Genomic DNA, 23,871 nt, shown 5'->3' with positions numbered 1-23,871 from the left:
TTCTCCCAGAAAGGGACCTGGAAACTGAATGAACAGAACCTCCACAGCAAAGGGTAAAAGGACAGCAATGAGATGGATAGGAGAGGCAGTCACAAAACCAAAACTACAGCAAGCCACAATTGGGAGGGATCACAAAGGAATAGATCTTTCCCCTGAGAAGCAAGGGATTTAAGCATCACATTAAGCACCCCAATGCCTACACCCTGCACGAGAGATGAGAACCAAAACATCTGGGTTTGAAAACCAATGGGGAATATGCCTGGGAAAACTAGAAAACTATAGGGAATAGAAAATCTGCTCTTAAAGGACTTGCACAAAGACTCATTTGACCTGAAAACCAGTGCAAAAACACCAAGCTGTAAAGTGCATGAACAATGGGTAAAGGGGACTCACCTACTAGCCTTGAAGCATCTGCTGGAGGGGCAGGAACCAGTTGGCACACCCCCAGGGACTGAGTCACTGGCAGGAGCCATTTATGTGATCTCAGGCTACCTTGCTAATACCAGTGCTGGCTGGCACCATTTTGGAATTCTCCATCCAACCTGTTAGCGCCAATGGTCACACCCCCACTGAAGCTAGCATTAACCTGATACCTAAATCAGACCAAAAAAGAAAATTACAGGCCAATTTCTTTGATGAACATAGATGAAAAAATCTTCAACAAAATATTAGCAAACTGAATCTAACAATACATTAAAAGGAGCATGCACTATAATCAAGTAGGATTTATTCCAAGATGCAAAGATCATTCAACATCCACAAAGCAATCAACATGATACATATTAACAAAATGAAGGATAAAAATTATACTGTTATCTCAATAGATGCAGAAAAAGCATTTGACAAAATTCAACATCCATCTATGACAAAAACTCTCAACAAAGGAGGTATAGAGGAAATGTACCTCAACAAAATAAAGGCCATATAGGACAGATCCACAGCTAATATCACACTCAACAGTGAAAAGCTGAAAGCATTTCCTCTAAGATCAGGAAATAAGACAAGGATACCCACTATAGACACTTTTATTTAACATACCATTGGAAATCCTAGCCAAAGCAAGTAGGCAAAGTAAAATAAAATAAAATTTAATTTAATTTAATAAAAAATAAAATAAGGAAAGAAAAAAGCATCCAAATCTGAAAAATAGAAGTAAAACCATCACTATTTTTGCAGATGACATGATACTATATATAGAAGACCAGAAAGACTACACACACATACACACAGTTAGCACTAATAAATGAATTCAGTGAAGTCACAGGATATAAACTCAACATACAGAAATCTGTAGCATTTCTACACCAATAGCAAATATCACAGAGAGAAACTAACAAAACAACCCCAGTTACAATTACATCAAAAAGAATAAAATAACTAAGAATAAATTTAACCAAAGAGGTAAAAGACCTGTACAGTGAAAAACCAAAAGACAATGATGAATGAAACTGAGGAAGATACAAATGGAAAGATATTCCAGTCACTGATTGGAAGAATTAATATTCTTAAATTGTCCATACTTCCCACAGCAATCTACAGATTCAATGCAATCCCTATTGAAGTTCTAACGGCATATTTCACACAACTAGAATAATTCTAAAATTTGTATGGAACCATGAAAGACCCCAAATAGTCAAAATAATATTAAGAAGAAAACAATGGAGGTGTCATGCTCCCTGATTTCAAACAATACTATGAAGCTACAGTAATCAAAACAGTGTGGCACTGGCACAAAAACAGACACACAGGTCAATGAAACAGAATTGAGAGCCCAGCAATGTAAACCCACACATATGTGGACAGCCACGTGCAAAAGAATGAAACAACTCAAAATGGATTAAAGATTTGAATGTAAAACCTGAAACCATGAAATTTTTAGAAGAAAACATGGGCAGTAACTTCACTGACATCAGTTTCTGTGGATCTGACTCCAAAGGTAAGGGAAATAAAAGCAAAAATACACAAATGGGACTGTATCAAACTAAAAATCTTCTGTACAGCAAAGGAAACTATCATCAAAACAAAAAGGCAATCTACTGAATGGAAGAATGTATCTACAAATTATATACTCGATAAGGGGTTATTATCCAAATATACAAAGAACTCACAACTCAACAACCAAAAAACAACTCAATTAAAAAAATGAGCAGAGGATCTGAACAGACATGTTTCCAAAGACATGTGCCAACAGGCACAAGAAAAGATGTTCAATATCACTAATTATTAGACGAATGGAAATCAAAACCATAATGAGATATCACCTCACACCTGTCAGAAAAGACAAGAAACAACAAATGTTGGAAAGGGTGTGGAGAAAAAGGAACCCTGAAAACTGGTGATTTGACTATAAACTGGTGTAGCCACTATGAAAAAAAAAGTATGGAGAGTCCTCAAAAAATTAAGAATGGAACTACCATATGACCCAGCTATTCCATTTCTGGGTATTTATCTGAAAAATACAGAAACACTAATTCATAAAGATATATGCACCCCTATGTTCATTACAGCATTACTTACAATGGCCATGATATGAAAACAACCTAAGTGTCCAACAATGGATGAATGGATACAGAAGATGCGATAAACACACACACACACACACACACACACTAGACTACTAGTCAGCCATAAAAAATGAAATTCTGCAGTATTTGCAATAACATGGATGGACCTTGGCGCATGATGGACTATGCTAAATGAAATAAGTCAGATGGAGAAAGACAAACACTACATGATTTCACTCATATGTGAAACCTAAAAAAAACAAACAAACTCAGATACAGAGAACAGATGAGTAGTTACAAGAGGTAAAGAAGGTTGGGAAAATAGGTAAAGAGGGTCAACTGTATGGTGATTGACAGCAACTAGACCTGGGGTGGTGACCACTTTGTAATAAACACATATGTCAAATTATAAAGCTGCACACCCAAGCTTATATAATAAAATCTTAAGTGGACTATCTTCAAAACAAAGAATAGGTTAACAAAATTGTAACAAACACACTCAACAAACCTGACAATTAAAAGTGCCAAAAGTGAAGGTTGTGGAGAAAATTTACAACACATGTGATATGATGTTGAATTTGTACAAGAGGTAAAAAGTACAAAATTTGCATATATTATGACTTCAATTATGTAAAGACATAAACAGAGTTCGAAAGGTCATAGGAGATTGAGGCATTTTACGCTAGGGTTATTTTTGTTGTTGTTACTATTTTTTCCCTATGTTATTGAAAGGATGAGATTTGTGTTAATGATTTTGTTAATCACCCACCTACCTCCTCCCAAAAATTTTTTATTAGCATGGTCATATTATTCTAATTTTCAGACTTTTTTAAATGTAAAAAAATTGGGGCTTGCAAAAAGATCTAGATGATTATATTTATCCAACACCTATCATTATTCCATAGCGGCCTCCACCAAACAGATCAAAATTTGAAAATATAAGGAAAAAAGTTTATATCGTATGAGGAAAAAAATGTATATGGTATTCAAAGTATTTACTTCAACCAAATAAGAACAGGTGCCTGCTATATATTTGGCTACCCTAGGTTGTTGATAATATAAAAATACATTCCTACTACCAACAACTATAAGATCAACATAAAGTAGTATTAATATCTGCAAAAACTGCTTTCAAAGAATCACATGCAAGTTTTTGAAGAAAAAACAGTACTTCACAGGGGGGGAAGTTATCATTGTTTACTGTATGCAATACCTTGAAAGGAAGTATCACTATCATACAAGTTTTAACAACATGAAATTTCTTTGAAATGCATATTTGATCTATTTCAGTTGATCTAAACAATCAACTTGTGAAAATGATAACTGCACTGCTCTAATCCAAAGCAACCAATAGCTAAGTCTTCTAATTGTGACTGAAAATCTGATAGCAAAGAAGACCAGAATCAAAACAAACGCCTAGTAGCATATAAAAAAACAACTATTTTATAGATGAAGAACAGAAGTTTTTCTAATATCTGGTGATATACTGAGTCAGAGCTTTCAAACTCAACATAATCTCCCCACCCCTACCACTATTTATGACTCTACTCCAGAGAAGATCAAGCAGGAAGAGAACAAGAATTTCACTGGAAAAATAACTCAGTTTCACAACCTAATTGCTACTGAAATAAAGAACCTCATCTTTAAATTCTACCTAGCTTCAAAGCACTAAAACTAACTAAAAGGATAACTAATCTTTGTACACAAAAGAGACATAGTAAACACTTACTAAGCAAATAAACAACCCATAACACTCTGAAACTAGACTGGAAATAAGACAAACAGGCAAAAGCTGAGTTAATAATAGATTAATTGCCACACACACACACACACACAGACAAAGGTGACTTGACTAAAAAATGAATTATTACTTTTAAAAAAATATTTGAAAAAAATTGTTATAGGCTACTAAACACACCTTATGCTTAGCAAAATTATTTCTGAAAATGGAAAGGATACAAGTATTAGAAATTAAATGACATATAACCTCAAAACCTTGGGGACTTAAAAGACATCTATTAGGATTTCTTATAAAATGTAACTTTCAGCACTGATTTTGTCACACTATTTCACCCTCAGCCCACCATAGAAACCAATTAGGAAAATTTTCACAAATTCAAAAAATGTGAAAAGCCACCTACTATATGCAGACCCTAAGAAGGGTGCTTTAAATACATTACCTGATCCTTGCACTAAAAACAATAATCGAAGATTTCTTAGGGCCCTCACTACCTCTTTACTACTATTAAGAGCTAAGACCTTACCACATTCAGATGAACTGAGAAGTATATTTGCAAATGATACTGTTTTTATGTCATGGAAAGCATTCCAGGGCTTCCCAGGGAGTTTTCATGCTCAATCTCTTAGCTTACTGTACACTATTCAGTGATCTCATTTACTCCTTTAATTTTAATAACCCCCAATGCAGACAAAAACAAAATGCTAAATCTAATCCAGATCTCTGCTGAACTTCAAATTCATATTTTCCTGTCCTGCTAAATATTTCTACCAGAGTGCCTTGGAAGCACCCCCTAAGTCATTTTGTTCAAAACCAAATCCATTATCTTTTTCCACAAACCTTTTACCTGTCTGCATTCTCTATCTCAAATTACAAAAACATCACATACTCATCTTGCCTAAATCCAAAGCATTACCCTTAACTATTCTCTTCCTTAAACGTCACATCCAATCCCAAGTTAATTCAATCATCTACATTATCTGACATGCATCTCAAAAATGTTCTCCTAGAACAGTCTACCCAAGCAATAGAAATAGAAGAATAAACAAATGGGACCTAATTAAACTTACAAGCTTCTGCACAGCAAAGGAAATCATAAGTAAAACAAAAAGACAACCTATGGAATGGGAGAAAATTTTTGCAAATGAAACCGACAAAGGCTTGATCTCCAGAATATATAAGCAGCTCATACGAGTTAATAAGAAAAAAACAAACAACCCAATCCAAAAATGGGCAGAAGACCTAAACAAGCAATTCTCCAAGGAATAAATACAAATGATCAACAGGTACATGAAAAAATGCTCAATATAACTAATTATCAGAGAAATGCAAATCAAAACTACAATGAGGTATCACCTCACACCAGTCAGAATGGCCATCATTCAAAAATCCACAAATGACAAATGCTGGAGAGGCTGGTGGGAATGCAGTTTGGTACAGCCACTGTGGAAAACAGTATGGAGATTCCTCAAAAGACTAGGAATAGACTTACCATATGACCCAAGAATCCCGCTCCTGGGCATATATCCAGAAGGAACCCTATTTCAAAATGACACCTGCACCCCAATGTTCATAGTAGCACTATTTACAATAGCCAAGACATGGAAAGAGCCTAAATGTCCATCAACAGATGACTGGATAAAGAAGAGGTGGTATATTTATACAGTGGAATACTATTCAGCCATAAAAACCGACAACATAACGCCATTTGCAGCAACATGGATGCTCCTGGAGAATTTCATTCTAAGTGAAGTAAGCCAGAAAGAGAAAGAAAAATACCATATGAGATCGCTTATATGTGGAACCTAAAAACAAACAAACAAATAAATCATAAATACAAAACAGAAACAGACTCATAGACATAGAATACAAACTTGTGGTTGCCAAGGGGGTGGGGGGTGGGAAGGGATAGACTGGGATTTCAAAATGTAGAATAGACAATCATCTACATTAATTTTGAATCTATCCTTCTCCATCTCCTTTGCCATTAACTCAGTTCAAGGTGTCATCATCTCTCACCTAGACTATAAAAAAGACTTAATTTAGCACTCTATCTCTACACCACAATTCCAGTTACTTTCTAATTTATTTCCCAAAGCACCTCAAATGAATCATATCCAAAATCAAACCCACTTATCTCAATATTCTACCATCCTAGGGAAAAAGTTCATTTCCTCCTATGTTCTCTAGCTGAGTTAATAACCCTCATTTATTGAAAACCTCAGCTAAAGTCTAACTAAACACAAATTGGTATCTGTACATCACTGTTCATAGAAGCATTATTGACAATAGCTAAAAAGGTGGAAACAACCCAAATGTCCACTGATAGATATGTGGATAAACAAAATGTGATATATACATACAATAGATTATTATTCAGCCTTTCAAAGGAAGGAAATTCTAATCATGCTACAACATGGACATACCTAGGAAGTATTAAGCTAAATGATATAAGCCAGACACAAAAAGACCAATATATGTGACTCCACTAATATGAGGTCCTAGAATAATCAAATTCATAAAGACAAAAAATAAAATAGTGGTTGCCAGAGGCCAGGGGTAAGGGGAATAAGGAGTTATTGTTTAATAATACAGAATTTCAGTTTGGTAATGATTTTAAAAAATTCTGGAAATAGCTGTGATGGTTGCACAACAATATGAATGTACATAATGCCACTAAATTGTATGCTTTAAAATAAAAACGCTGAATTTTATGTTGCCACAATTTTTAAATTTTTTAAAAAATTTTAAATCTAACTGAATCTCAAGCTAGTGGTATAGCCACACAAAGAAAATAATTATTTCAAGTGTTTTAAGAACAGTGTTTTGACTATATAGCCTTAGTGAGCAATAGTATAAAGATAAACAGAATTGCTTTAAAAAAAGAAGTAAAATTCATATTCAGTAATCTTATTAACAATATTAACATTGTTATTTTAAAGCTATTTTATGTATATATTTATGAAAATTGTGTTAATGTTAAGAACCAAGATATTCAGTATAAAATTTAAAAATATAAACTCAAATAAGGAAAAAGCATTTTATAATCTTAAATTTGAACTCTTGTTTTGCTTTTCAAATCTATCAATATGTATATGTGTATATATAACCTAGTTCTAGTCTTGAAAGCTTAAAAGCAATGAAAACAGAGAAGCAATGAGCACTCTAAATGTCCAGACAGCGCTATCTAAACAGCATTCTCCATTTAAAAGAGCCAGGACTCTTTGGAGAAATGGATTATTCCAGCCTGGAGGAGAAATTTTATAAGATAAACCTGGGACATGTTGTTATGCCACAAAGCAAAGAGACTATCAAACACTGTTAGGGTCCAGTCAAAATAACAAGTCACCTTCAAGGTACTTCCACTAGCCACAGCTGGGACAATCTGCACATCAAAAAAAATCACACTGACTTCAAATGACTGAAACCCACTAAATATATATAAATCCATGAATTCGTGAAATATGTTAAAAATCCATGAGTTCTCTTTTCTCGAAGAAAGAAAAAGTCAAAAGACAAATAAGCAAGCCTCAGTGATCACTATTAGAGTAGTGTATCAACTCTTACTCTGAAAATTCATAATTAAAGGAAAAGAATTAAGCGTTTATCCTGCCCATCCAGTATACACTGAAGTTCACAGCAACCAAATAGCCCCAAAAGATACTGAAAACTTCTTTACAGAAAAATGTCAGTTAATACAGAAAAATGTCAGTTAAAAATCTAGAAAATCAACAGTTTGCAACTGTCGATGAAATCAGTCTTTCCAACTTTGGTAACATCATACAACCTTTCCTTAGATAAGAAATATTTCTGTTCTTAAAACTATTATATCTTTTATTTATACTTCTCCTGTAACCCTTACTCATAATACAAGGAGGAAGAAAGTGCTGGTAGATTGTTATAGTAATGACCCTCAATGAACTGTGCCTATGTTTTAATGCCCTTGTAATTTTTATGTGTAATCCTCTCCCACATGGGCTCTGGGCTGGCCAGACTTGCCTTGGCTATTGACAGAGTAGCAAATGAGATAAAAGCAAAGATCTGAGAAGTGCTTGCACAATGGGATTTGCTCACTCCTTGCTGGAAACTCTTCTGCCACCATATAAGCCCATACTACCCTTGGACATATGTGGCTCAATGAATATAATCAGCAATCTGAGTGAAGCCACAGTAGACTATGATCCCAATCAAAACCACAGATATCTCCAGCTGTATGAGTAACTCCAAGAGAGACCAGCAGAAGAATCACTCAGCTTAGCCTAGCCCAAAATGCTGATCTACAGAATCTAAAGCAAACAAAATGATAGTGATTTTAAACCAAAGCCAAAGTTTGGGGATGGTTTATCATGCAGCAACAGATACAATTAGATACAGTAGATATAATGTCATACCTTCTCCTCAAAAGAGAAAAGGAACCTTTTTGAGGGCAGGAGCCCAATACAGAGTGAGTATTCATCACAATTCCTAGTAAGGATACAATAAAAGTGTCCACCTGAGTTTAATTTACACACAATAGTTTTCAAACATTAAAAATAATTAATATAACTACTCCAAGATTTACATTATTCTACTTCCATTGTTTCTTTTTTAACTTTTTAAATTAAACCAGAGATTAGAAGACTAAATGACAACTGTCAATGTGGTTTTCAGGGTATTTGAGTAAAACCAAGTTTTTTTTTTTTAATCTTTGACAATACTCATTGGTAGAAAGGGTATTGGAATACCATCACTCTCATACATTATTTGTGGGAGTGTAACTATATACAAAAAATGTACATACTCTCTGGCTCACTGCTAGGAAATTATGCAGCGGACAAATTCATTAAAGGGAGACCTATCTATGTGTACAGGCATGTTCACTGCAGTGTTGTTTATAATAGCAAGATTAGAAACAAATGAAATGTCCTTCAATAGGGAAATAATTAAATTTTGATAATCCATATAATGAAGTATAATGTAGTTATTAAAAATAAACAAATAATATAAGACACAATTCTGAAAATGCTAATACTGAAAGAGCTCCAAATTGTATTAAGTGGAAAAAAGAACTCAACTCATACGAAGAGTATTATTATACTGTATAATGTTAATGGACATATGCATAAAAATTGTGGAAAAATACACAAGAAACCATCAGCAACGATTACTGGGGAAGGACCTTCTACTTTTCATATTATAGCTTCTGTACTCCTAATCCCTAACTCCTGTCAGCTTCAAACTTCATATAAAATTTGTCTCTTGTCCTTTCCTGCTTGCTCTCTCTTCAATCTTGAAAATAGCCACTAATATTCTTCATTCTAATCTCCATTATAACTCTAACACCTTTAAACTTTTCTCATAATTCATTTTTGCTAATTATTTTTTGTCCTGAGTTCCTTCTCATTTCTCCACTTTCTTCTTAAAACTCAATATATCCCAATCTATATCAAATCCTGATGTAGAAGGCTTACTCAGACTTTTCCATAAGATGACCTTGACCTACCATTATAACTCTATAGATGCTTTCCTATCCATCATAAAATCGTATACAATATTAAGCTTCCCTAAAAATATACCACATGCAACCCTAACTCACTTATATCAGCTTTCAACTGAAAACAATTCCTATTTTTTTGAAATGTGAGCAATTCCACCTAACTTAGAGCCATCTACAACTTCAGTGAGTATGCAAATAGCCATCTATGTTATTAAAGTATTAATGCTGAATTAAGTACCATCCCTATTCAATTTGTCTTTTAAGTGGCTTCTAAAAGGCTATATCCCCCTGTTGTACCTGATTCTAGCCCACTCCAAAATTTCTCAAGCACCACCACACAATGTACTTCTGCATCCTAAGTCTTTCCTGCCTAACCTACTGACACACTACACTATGCCAGAGAACGGGGCGAGAAGCATATACTTATCTAAATGCAATTGGCTCTCATTTTCAGCAGGGCCTGTCAAGTGTTCCAAAAACAAAAGTACATCTAAATCTAGGAATAGTGATTCAGAATATAGTGGTTGGAGTCACACAGACCTGAAATCAACTTCCAGTTTACCCACTTAGAAGCTTTATAAATTTATTTAACCTAAGACCCAAATTCCCATTTGTAAAATGAAACTGTTAATGTCAGCCTCACAGAATTGTTGTGAGGATTAAATGAAACAGTATGTGTAAACTGTTTTAGTCAGTGCCTGGCATTTGGTCGATATACTATAAATAGTAGATAAATGTATTATTATTAAGTGCACCTCTCTCAGAAAAGACCTAGATTCAAAATTCAAAACCTGGAAAACATCTCAGAAATCATGTTCTAAATGTAACACTTCATAGATGAAGAAATGAAGCCCTAGAAGGTATAACTGGCTTACCTGACATCACTATGCTATCTAATTAATGAGAGAGTTGCAATTAAAACTTAGGTTTCCCAAGTCCTAATTCAATATTCTCTCTGATATCTCAAATGTTTCTTGGCCATCTCTCTGATATCCATCAAGACACTTTATCTTTCTAATCTCAGCTTCTTCAATGACACATTACAGGGACAGAACAAGATCATGGTTCCTTCTGCCTCCAAAATTCATATTCCATGATTCATGTGGGCCCTAGCCTGGCTAACTTAAAAGCATGCACACAGATATAAAGTCAAATATATTCCCAGTCTCTATATATGCTTAGCTTTTTTATGGATACTTTCAAAACTCAAACTTAGTTATTGGTTACTAATAGTTACATGAAGTAATTTACCTCTCAAAGCAGTTAAATCAGAAAAAAAAAGGCAGCCAAGTCACTGAGACTACACAAAACTAATTATAGACAAGCTACTAGTAACTAAATTGGGTTTATAGACATCATACAATGAACTTGATATTAAGTAAAAGAATAAAAGTTGTTAATATCTAACAATTTTTAAATATCAAACATATAATAAAATATCTAACACAGTTAGAATTGATCTACATATCTTAAGCAAGTTTAGAGTATAGGGTGTTTTGATTCAATAAATATTGATAGACAGATGCAGAAATACATCAAAATAAGAATTCACAGTCTAGTTCTAAGAAGATGCCACTTTTCATTCTTCAAGTCTAAAAATCACTTGAAGGAACTGGAAAAGGTGCTAATGATAAAATTTCCTGAACAGACTATCTGTGGGCCATGTCCAAAATCCCAGAATGTGCTTGAAGACCTACCATGTAATACTCCAGTATCTTTAACAAAAATTCTAATCTACTGGCTGTGGATTCTTCTTATAAAAGATATGTAAAACATCAGTTTCAAACAAAATTCATAAAATTAAAATCCATCCTGAATATTACCATCTTTTATGATACAATAATCCCTGAGAAAGACAATCCAAATAGCCGATGACTCGTAATTCAGGCTCCCAAGGAAACAGATTCTGAGACTAAAATCTGCAAGCAGAACGTTTATTGGGGAGTGCTCTCAAGAACACATGTGCAGGCACATGGGGAGCATGACTGGGCCAAGGGAGAAACTGAACAGTATTGATCAAATAACACAGTTGGAACGGCAGCCTCAGTTAGTCCGACTAAGAGTCATGAAGCTAGAATGACCCTTCATATTAGTCTCTAATCGAGGCAAGAGGATGAATCTTTGTATGCCCTACATTAACCAGTAATGAAGTATAGGCTGCTTCCAGGAAGGTGACATAAACTTTGGTGAGGCAGCCATGATTCCAAGCAACTAAGAGAACATGTTTCCATCCTGAAGAGGGGAAATCTATCCACTACAACAAACGTAACTTACTTGCATTTGAGATAACCATAAAGTGCTTTATATTGGGGAAAGGGGGTGGGGGAGGGAACTCAGTAGAAAAAGAGATCTACTATCTTCTAGAGCCTACTATGTAGCAGGTGCTGTGACAGTCACTTTGCATGAGCTATCAAATTTTACCACTGAATCCTTGCTTTCTTCTCAGCAAAGATGCTAGGAAACAGGATAAAAGAGATCAGGATTTGTTAAGTAACACCTAAAATGCTACTCTGGGGTTGCAAATGATCTGCAGACTCAAAATCCTGGTACTTATAATTTTCAACTAATATTTTCCACTCTGAAAAGCACTTTAGAAATCACCTAGATGGTACCCTCATTGGACAGACAAGGAAAGTAAAGCCAAAAGAAGTTCATGATTTGCCTAAGATGACATTGATAGCAGAATTCAGAACTTGAACTCAAGTTTTTTGATTCCAAATTCAGTGATTTCTCTACTTGTTCTGGTGCCTTTATACTCAAAAATTTAACAAAACCAGAATAACCCTAGGCATGAATCTTACTGTAAAGCTCAGAATACCTTCTCCTAGATCATTTGTACTTTGAAAATCATGTACACTAGAAACCTGAGTTTTAGACTCACAGACCTAGAAAACAAACTGTGGTTACCAGTGGGGGAAGGAGCAGGGATAGATGAGGAGTTTGGAATTAATAAATATACATTACAATACATAAAATAAACAAGAACCTACTGTATAGCACAGAGAACTACATTCAATTTCTTATAATGAGCTGTAGTGGAAAAGAATCTAGAAAAAAATATATGTATGTACATGTATAACTGAATCACTTTGCTATACATCTGAAACTAACATTGTAAATCAACTACACTTCAATAAAAAAAAGAATTAAAAAAAAAACCTTAGTTTTATACTAAAGAAATGTCTATGTGTAGTCTGCTAAATGAAATGTCTTTCTGTTAACAATAATAATAGCTAACATACAAACTCTATGACAGGTACAACATCAAGATCTTTATATACATTATATTATTTAATCAAAGAATTAAACAATTCTTTGAATAAAGTCAAAGGGATTGTTTCCATTTAGCCAAGGGGGAAAACTAAGGTTAAAGTTGTTAAGCTAAGATTAACATAAACTGTTAGCTAAGATTACAGATATAATAATGCACAGAGCTGGGATTCTACTTGATTCCAAAGTGTTAAACTACCCCCTATGCTACAAGCCCTATGTTTCTTCTCAATTTTCCTGTTCTGAACTTTTCAGATTTCCATGATGTACATGATTTATTTTCATAACCAGAAATATATTCTTTTATTATTTTTAAATATTTATAATTGCTTAAAATATTTAGAAGTTGCAAACAGATACAATAAAGTTATATCAGAAAAATGTCTTGCCAAACAAAATAAATCCATACTTCCTTATCAGAGATCTAACTTATATGATTTACCTCTTAATCCATTCCTCACTACAGTCTATTTTGGCATAGAACTATATAAAGACAGGAATTCTTAAAACATTTTCCAAGTATTATTTAGATAATTAGCTAATAAAGTCCAAATAAAGTATCACTGAGACTTTGGAAAAACTTTTTTACTTACGTAAAACTTAGCCATAGCATGATATTAAAAATTGAGATGAAGAAAATGTGGTTTTTATTCAATTTCAGCTACCGCTATGGCCCATGGAACACTTAACCAGATATCTATGTAACTAAGTTATTCATGTTATTGTATGAAATATGTCAATCAATCATAGTGCATGCAATGGCCATGGATCCATCCTAAAGTAAGATACCCTACCATAGCCCATGTTGAGACCCCTCATCCAAAACAGCCAGGTTGTATGACCCTATGTCTATCGACAACTGACCATATGTGATCACCTGGACCCAAAAGTAGCCATTTACAAGCTAGCTAGCAACCAATAAAATGGTTCAGTAGCAAAACAAACCCCAATGTGAAGAATGAACTACTGTTGAGCTCCATGCTTAGGCCTCTGAATTGCAAACTATGAAAAGAAGTGACTAACTAGCCACACAAACTGGTACTAAATAGAAACACAGTGCAGTCATGAGGTAAAGTAAGAGTACAGGAGGGGCTTGAGCAAATCAAAATTATAACCCAGCAGAACTTTCAAAAGACTATAGACTCTGAGCATGCAGAAGGTATGAAGAAAACACTACAGTGTAAGAAAATTAGCTAGAATCAAATGAACCTAATCAGAGCTATTATCACTATTTCAGAGCCACCGTAAAGCTTATTTCTAGAAGAATGATCTGTAAAAGATGTCTTTCATGTATCACAATTCCTAAAAGAAGGAATCCTAAGTATCAAATGACCCCACTCCACTCCCAATCTCAGTTGATCAAACCAGCAGTGGACATATGACCCAGAGAAAACAACTTTTTATTGGCCAACCGGAGACCTACACATGATCTAAAAAGAAAAGATGAGGAGGGCATTTCAGATTCTTCTCTTGGGATTTGGGAATTGAGACACTGGGCCAGCAGACTATGCAAAGCTAAGGTGAAAAGCAAGTAGAATCATGTGGTCAGATGGCCATTTGGGGTCTTGGGCACACTGAGTAAGCAGCAGTGAGGAGGATGGACACGGAGATGCAAAGACAAAAGGCCAGTGGTCTATGAGACTGTAGAGACAAAGAGTGCCGCCTCTGTCCCTGACACCATTCTAGGTCCTACTGTCCAGAGACTCAACTGTACAGCAGTTCTTGTTCTTAGATCACTTTGAAACCTTACAATAAATCCTTTCAACTTAAACTGATTAAATGAAGTTTATAATCCTTAAAAATAAAAAGCATTTGTTAGATGCTGTCCAAGGATGACAGATTACATTTATATATTAAATATTTTAGTTTTCTCTTCTCCATATATCTTGGAAGAATAATAGTGTGTGCTCCCTGTTTCTATTTCCTTACTTCCCAGCCAACCATTTTTCCCTATGACTCTCCTGAAACCAAACTAGACATGCCCAAACTGTTCCATTCAGTGGACTTCTTAGTCCTTATTTGACTTGACCTTTCAACATTCACACATATCTAATACTTGACTCCACCTGTCTCCTGAGTGCTGGACCTATATTTCCACCTGCCTGGTGAACACTCCATAGGGATGTCCACACCTCTAGTTCACGCTCATTTTCCTCCCCAAACCTGTTCTTCCTCCTCTTCTATTCTTTACCTTGGTCCATTCCACCAAAACTATTCACAAGTCAACAAGTCCTATTAATTCTCTCTCTTAATTTCTTGAAAATCAATCTGTTCTTTCCCTATCCCCAAAGCCGCTGCCTGAATTCAAGTCTTCATCATCCCTTGGACTGACAACCAGAGATCCAGAAATTCTGATTCAATGAAGGTACCTGAGAACATTTTTTGGGGGGATTCCAAAGGATTCTAATACATAACTATTGCTTTCTGTTGTTGGTCTCTCCCTTTATGGAGCCATCCTCTTTACACAGCCACCAAGCAGTCAACATATAGTACTGAAAATACAATACACTAATGGAGAAAGAAAGAAAGAAAACAAAGAAACCAAGAAAGAAAACAAAAATTCCCACCCTAAAGGAGCTCAAACTAGTAAGGAAGAAGTCAGGTAAACAAATCACAAAAACAATGTAATAAATTTTGCAGAACTCTGTAATGTAACAGCTACTGCATACTAAGTGTTTACTGAATGCTGGAACTGTGGTGAGTGATCTGTGAACATTATTTCATTCAATCCTTCCCCAGTACTGTAAGGTACATATTACACTCAATTTACAGATAAAGCAACTGCGTCTCAGAGAGCTTGAAATTTTGCACAATATCTCACCTTCATGAGTGGAAGAGCCCAGGGCTTAAATGACGGTCTAATTTCAAAAGCCCATTCTCTTAATTAGTCTGGGGTGCTTTGGGAGAAGGGAAAAAAAGCAAGCAAATAACTCCTAGTATCACCTAAACTGAGCAACGTGGACAAATGATGGTAGGGTACTCTGAGCAGAATAAAGAGTTCTATAGAGATGAGGGGATGAGAGAACAGGAAAGTTGTGCGACACACAATTAGTGAAGACGGCAAGGTCAGTGCACGTAGAGAGGTAGTTGGAGACGAGCCTGTAAAGTGTAAAGGAACCAGAGCAGTATGGGCCTTGCATGGGTCATCGGTAAAGAGTCTGGACATCTTCTGTGAGCACGGAGTAGTCACCAATAGATTTTAGACAGAAAACTGATTCACCTGATTTGCTTTTTATAAGGATTACCTAGGAAAAATATTTTAAAGGGTTTTCCTTATTACAAATTAGATCATTTGGAAACTTTCCATGGCTCCATATTATCTATTGTATAAAGTCCAAAATTCTGTCCAATCTCATCTCACAACTGTCCCCATCCACATGCAGAAATACCCACAAATTCCCATATGCTGTGCTAGGCTGCTCTGTGCTTTGGCATCTGCCTGGTCCTTATCTCTAAAAATGCCTTCTCTCTTGCTCCACCTTGCCTGAGTCCCTCTGGCTTCTGCAAACCTTCAACAATCTCCATTCCCTGTCTCCCCACCTTTCACCACGGAATTAGTTGCTTTTTCTTTGTGTTCACACTCTTCCTCTGTGTATCTATTAACACTTATCACATTGCTTTGTAATTATTTATGTCTTCCCCATTAAAACTCAAAAGTTCTTTTTAATCTCCCAGCCCAGCATAGTAATTAGCACAGAATAAATGTTCAACAGTATAATGAATGACTAACTTCACATACACACATAAACATGAATTTTTAAAAAATAAATGATAATAACAAGGGAGTGATAAGAAAGCTGTTCCCTGAAGAAATCTGGAATATGTAATAACAAAAAATCAACATTAGCGACAGCTAACATTTATAGAAAACTTACTATGTGCCAGTTACTATTTGAAGATCTTCACATGTATTAATTCATTTAATTCTCACAACTCTATGAGAAGGATACTATTGTTATTACCATTTTAAGAGAAACTGAGAAGTAACTTGCCCGGAGCTACCCTGCTAGTAAGTGAGTACAGATGCCACCCCAAGCAGTCTGGCTCCAGAGTTCAGGTTCTTAACCACTAATTATACTATCCCTTTAGCTCAAGTGAAAGACCATCAGTATATGAAAACAGTTCTAGCCCTAGTTCTTTTATATCTTAATCTCTTTTTCACTCTTAACACACTAAAGATAAATTCTACACAGTGAGAAAAAAAATTCCACTTTTTATAGTTTCGTATTTTTTTTAATTGAAGTATAGTCGGGTTGCAATGCTGTGTTAATTTCTGGTGTACAGCACGGTGATTCAGTTATATATATCTTTTCTTTCCTATCTTATTCTTTTTCATCATAGGCTGTTACAAGGTATTGGATATAGTTCCCTGTGCCATACAATAGAACCTTGCTGTTTATCTATTTTATGTATGTGTAGTAGTTAGTATCTGCAAAAATAAATAAGTAATAATTTCATCAAATAATTATGTAACTAATCTGGGACACCTTCCCTAATATCTTACTTTAGATCAAGGCCCTCTTGCTGTAAGCTTTTGGGGCTCCCTGTGCTTTTCCTTCCTAACACTCACCCGAGGATGTGACCATACACTTAATGTGATTCTTTTAAAAGTTCCTCTGTCCTCCCCTGGATATGAAGCTCCATGGGGTTCAGGTCTGTTTTACTCATCAGTGCATCCACAGCACAGAGTAGGCCCAAAATAGATGTATGAGAAGTAGATATTTTTCAAACGGTCTTCCCTATTCATCACTTTTTTTCCTGCTCACATTGACATCAACCTTATGCAAGTCATAATTACTTAGTGCCTAAAATATTAAAATCAATCTCATCTGATCTCTGCTTATACCCTCCTATGGTTTTAATATATCACATGCAACACCAATAAATTAATCTTCCTAAAACCTTCAATACTCATTCAATAAATATTACCTCCTATTGTGTGCCTGAAGGAAACCAGAATATGTCACCCCAAAATATGCCACTTTGGCATACTGATTATTTTTAATTAAAGGCATTTAAGAAAGAGCAGGTGCAAGAACACTCTGACCCTCATTTCTTCCTGAAGGCAGGAGATAAAACTCCCATGTGAAAGTCACTCTAACTGTACCAGGAGGAAAGACGTTCTCATCACTAGGGGCAGAGGATGTGGGGGCTGAGAAATCTGTACAAACAAACCTTGTTAAACTAACACTTATCTTCCTAGTTAATTCTTCACCATTTAGTTTCTCAACCCAAAACCCTTTGTCTTGTCAGTTCTTCACAAATCTTGTTTCTTTGTCTAAAAGGTGTAAGTGTTTCCTGCTCTGGTCACGTCTTCAGGTCTTCATTCTCATGTGAAGGCTCCCATGTACATGTAAAAATTTAATGAAATGTGTATGCTTTTTCTCCTGTTAATCTGCCTTAGATGAGTCTGATTATTAGGCCCAGCCAGAGACCCAAAAAGGGTAGAGGAGAATTGTTCTCTCCTACATACCAATTTCACTGCTTAATAAATAAATCCTTTTAATTTCCTAATGCCTATAGGATGAAGTTCAAAATGTCAGACTTGTCTCCTGAAAAAAATAAATAAGAAAGCCACCCCAGACCTTAGTCTTTAATGCTATTCCCCATTAAAAGGAACAGGGTTCCTCAGAGAAACAGCTAATTTCAGGGCTGGGAAAGGGTAGATAATGGATAAGCTTGGAATACCTAGAAATTTACACCAGAAAGTAAGGAACAATTCAAAAAACTGTCAGGGGCACATCAAAGAACACTGGAGCCACCTGAAGGGGCTCCCACTGTTCACATTTGGGACAATTTGAGCACCAAAATAATTAAGTACAGTGATGAGTTATGAACCACTTTTTAAAAATGAAATTATGAGTCCATACCAACAGGAAGGAAAGAGGAAAGGAAGGTAGGTAGGTAGGTGTAGGAAGGGAGGGAGGGAGGGAGGGAGACAGAGGAGGCAGGGGAGGCCAAGGACCAATTGGTAAATACATAAGGAGTGCTGGAGTGGGAAAATCATCAGTTTGCAGTCACTATAATAAAAATTAGATCTAGCAAGAATCAACAATGAATGGTAAATATAGGGAAAATTCTTGATAAAGAGCAAGATATTTGCATGTTCTCATAAGTATCTGCCTATTAACTGCAAAGGAAGAAAAATAATCATTATCATACTGTCAAAAAATTGGGCTACACCTTGATCTTTGACAAGGTAATCAATATTAACATCACCTATGAAGGACCAAAAGACTTCATGGACCTCCAGGTGTCATAACCAGAGAAGGACACAACTTCTTGGCCAACTTCTGATCAAGAATGCATAATCTCAACCTAATCAGAAGAAAATGTCAGACAAACACAACATGAGGAACACTGCAGGAAAAAAAAAAAAAGCAGGACAGTATCTGTATTCTTCAAAAATGTCATAAATTACCAAGAAATACTGTGGAAATTTTCCAGACTAAAAGAAGCTAAAGCAACAGAACAACTACATTAACCCAAATTGGACCCTATACTGGTGAGGGGGAAATCCTACAAAGACATCAGATCAATTGAAAAAAAAATGCAATTATGAATAGTAAACTGAATCAACATAACTTCATGAAGTTGACAACTATACTGTGTCTATGTAACAGAATATCCCTACTCTTCATTGAAGCATTCAGAGGTAAAGAACCATAACTGATCCTTAACTGATTCAGGGGAAAAAGAAAATTACACACAGAGAGAGAGAAAATAGGAGAGAAAAGGATAGAAGAGAAGAAAGTGGGCAAATAATAAAGTAAATAGGATAAAATAGTAACAATAAGTAAATCTAGATAGAGTATACAGCTGTTTCTTGTATTATTCTTGTAACTTATTGTAAGTTTGAAATTAGTTCCAAATAAAAAGCTAAAAATTATATAATACATGTATTCAAGCAGACCTGCACTGTCCAATACAGTAGCCACTACCTACAAGAGGTTATTGAACAGTTCAAATACAGTTAGTCCAAAGTCAGGTGTGCTGTTAGTACAAAATACAAACCAGATTTCAAAGACGTAATACGATTAAAAAAAAAACTCATTAATAATTTTTAAGACAACTCACTATATCACTTTTATATTGATTGTATGTTGAAATATTTTAGATATATTGGGTCAAATGAAATACATTTCAAAAATTAATTTCACTTTTTATTTTTTTAAATGTGGCTACTAGAAGCTTTAAATTACATATGTGACTCGTTTGCATTGGACAGGGCTGAGCTAGACAATCAAGAATCTCCACAATAAGGTGTCAAGACTATCTTTGAAAGTTTCTCTCAATTTCTTTCTGCTCTAAACAGACCTCTATCTCTAAGTCACTTGGTTTTAAGCTACTTACAGATACTGTATTTTATTCACTGTGGTATCTCCAGTATCCATGGAGCACATATCCAGTGTTATAAACATCTGTTTATTGAAAAGCAATATGCAAAGGAAGGAAGGAGAGCAGGAAGAATGAACTCATTCCCATCTCTGAGTTTTTGTTTATACTGTAACTCTTTCCTAGAATCAAAGTAATTCTCTTCCTCTTCTAATCACATTCTTCAAATCTCATGCCCATTTTCATCAAGGAGACTCCCCACTCACACAAGTTCATTCTGATCATTCCTCCTCTGTACTACTACAGCCTTCGCTGTCTGTATCATTTACTTTGGCACTAACTTATGTAAGTTCCCTGAGGGAGAAATTAGGTCCCATATTTTCCAGGGTGAGTGGCATAGTGCTAACCAAATCAGTTGAGTAGTGAAAGAAAGGGTAACAAGGTGCCAGAAACAGGGAAATGGTTTGACAGTAGTAGTCTCAGTTTTGACTACTACTACTACAATATACTGTGTTGCCTTAGATAAATCACTTAATCTCTCAGTTCCTACTTCCTCATTTTTAAAATCAGAGAGAGAGACCTGTTAACCAAAAGAGAAATGTTCTATTTTCACAATTCTAAAATTAAATCCATCTTTTTCTTTAACATTATTGACATACACTAGTAAAAGGCAATCTAATACACTAATGTTAAATCACAGTAAGATCCTTAAGAAAGAAACAGCAATAAAGTTTATAAACTGCCTAAAGTACTAAATGCTGATAGTCTTTCCAACCATGAAGCACTTTAAATTCACATTTCTCTTCAAGGCCTATTAAGCAAAATAGTCAATACATACCTCAATTTTTTTTTTTCACTCAAGCCTCAAAGAAACACCTTTTAGTAGCTAATGGGAAAAAAAGAAAAACCAGAAACTAAATTTTCTATACAGTACCCTGGGACCTTATTGGTGATGTTCAAAGACTGTTATAATTGATTCTAAGCACATCATCTGTCTCTTCTTTCAAAAATGCTATTTAAAGGACACTATTGAGAAGAAAATTATAGCAGTTAAAATGAAAAGGCCACATAAAAACAGAATATTAAAGGTATGCGACTTAATTTCAAAGCATGGAGACCATTTCAGATAAACCTGTAAATCAGCAGTTTTAGTTTTAATCTTATATCTTATTATCTCTGCTGAGAAGTAAGATTATCAGGGTGGGGTAAAATAAAATGGTTGCCATGTTACATAATTCAAAGATTCAAGTTATCTTTGTTAGTAAATACCACCTGTGGAGTTAACACTAGTTAATTCCATTTACAAGATTTCTTCAAGGCTTTATCCAAATGCTGAGAGTTAACACTGACCCACCTGTAAGGCAAAAGCGGAACGCCTGCCAAGGGACTCTAGGTTGTCTCAGGAACTGGTCTGAGCTACCTCTGCAGCCTCATTTCCCATTAATTTCTGCACATCATTTCACCTTCTATACTTAATTGTTCACATTCCTCTTTACATTACCTCCCCCTTTTCTAACTTATTGCCCTGGCATTTGCAGTTTCCTCTGACTGACAGGCCCTCCCTTCTTTTGAGTTGCAAATATAACCTCCTCCCTGAAGTTTTCCTGATTGCCCCAAAACCCTCCCAGACACTATTCATTCCTGTATTACAAAGCACTGTCATTACTTTTAAATGTTCACTTCACCAACCAGCTGTGAATACTAAAGGGAGGGCCCAGATAGTATTTAACCTCAACTCCTAGCAGGTGCCTTGCATTTACTGATCCTTAATATAAGGACACTAAAAAAAGAAAGTTAAGTAATTAACTATGAGAAACAGCTGAAACTTTCCCATAAAGGCGTATATAAATTTAATACATTGGTTCTCAACCAGGGCAATTCTGCTACTAGGTGACAGCTGGTAAAGTGTTTAGATTTTTTTTTTTGGTTGTCACAATAGGAGGGTGGAGATTTTGGGGGTGCTACTGGCATCTACTGAATAGAAGACAGGGATGCTGCTAAACAACTTACAATGCAAAGGACAGCCCCCTACAACAAAGAACTATCCAGTCACAAATGTCAATAGCGCCTTGATTAAGAAACTCAGTTGTCAAGTGGGGGCGGGGCACGTGTAGCTCAGTGGTAGAGCGAGCGCTTAGCATGCACGAGGTTGTGGGTTCAATCCCCAATACATTCATTAAATAAATAAATAAACCTAATTACCACCCCCCCAAAAAGTAGGTAAATAAAAAAATCTTAAAAAAAAACTCAGTTGTCAACTCACTTATTCATATATGATGATTCCTTTTCACATCTCAGCAATGACCAGCATGAATTCCAATTTTGTAGTTTCAACTGAAACTTCGGTAGCTGTTACTGTGTATGCCCCAACACTAAAAGTTATCTTTAATCATCGTAATGCTTAACAACATTAAACCAAGAGCACTGGAAAGCATCTTTCTGAAGGCTAATCTATAACTACTGGAAGCTACTCCTAAGTCAGAAAACACTTTGTTTTATGTATACACTTTAAAGCAAACCACAAGCAAACTAATTTTCAGCTGTGAACTGTGTGAAAGAAACACAATCTGAGGCATGAGGTAATTAATCAGCTCCTTTAGGTCTGATAAAAGAAAAATCTCTTAAGTACTGCAAGTAAATCATGCACAGATGTCTACTGTTGAACACAGGAACTGATGGCCACAGTAAAGGGTATGCATGACTTTACTGCTGCCAAAATCACCATTTATCGAGGTTTCAAAAACCTCTGACAAAACACTGTAAAAAAATAAATCATCAAATGTCAATACAGGGTAGCAGATTCAGAAGTTAACTATTTTTCCCCTTGATAGATGACCAAGTTTCACATGACGAACATTTCACGAAGCTATGCAGGCGCAAGGACACTCCCTTTCTATATAGTGGATGACTCAACTCTCTTTGGTACATTCTTTGACTGAATACTACAAAATCACTAATTCCTTCTGTCCTTTGAACTACTTATCCTACTCCCTCAGTAACGAATTATTAGGTTGGCCGCCAACTTTTCAATCATTTCTATTTTGTTGCACCCTATCAGTATCAAAAATAAGTTGGGGGGGCGATCCAAAACAAAAACTTGCGTACAGTAACTCTTACAAGGATTTTGTTATTCTAGGAACTGATTCCTAAACAGTACACCTACAGCTTTCCAATGCTCTAATCTTTACGTCTTAAGGTTTTTCCAGGTTTCAAACAGATAGCACTGGCAGAAAGTAAAGGAGTAAGTGTATGCCGCTAGACAAAGCTTACAGCGGATTTATTCTTGGATGGCTCAAAAAACATACTGGGCTGGGAGGGGGAAACGCACTTTCAATCGGGGGAAAAAAGTTTCCAACAGTAATACCTTCCTTTGCAGCTAACTTTGCCAATAAGTGTCCGTACCACGATTGGACCGACGCTAGGCCGGGTTTCACCACATTACCCTGCAGGGTTGTCTAGACGAGAAAATCAAGCCGTGTGTGGCAGGTGTGTGTCGTGTAAAATTGGGGGGCAAGCTGGGCGGGGAGGCTGGGGAAAGAGCCCAGCTA

At 35.6% G+C, this 23,871-nt stretch overlaps 1 protein-coding gene across 1 annotated transcript in view; it reads right to left on the bottom strand.

The window, feature by feature from the left end:
* LOC141575467 (early endosome antigen 1-like) overlaps positions 1-23,871 on the bottom strand; it is a 64,549-nt gene that overhangs the window by 39,985 nt on the left and 693 nt on the right. The gene's annotated exons all lie outside the window — the stretch shown is intronic.

Source organism: Camelus bactrianus, chromosome 28, assembly GCF_048773025.1.
Source record: "Camelus bactrianus isolate YW-2024 breed Bactrian camel chromosome 28, ASM4877302v1, whole genome shotgun sequence".
Taxonomy (NCBI): domain Eukaryota; kingdom Metazoa; phylum Chordata; class Mammalia; order Artiodactyla; family Camelidae; genus Camelus; species Camelus bactrianus.
This window is presented reverse-complemented; position numbering and strand designations above follow the sequence as displayed.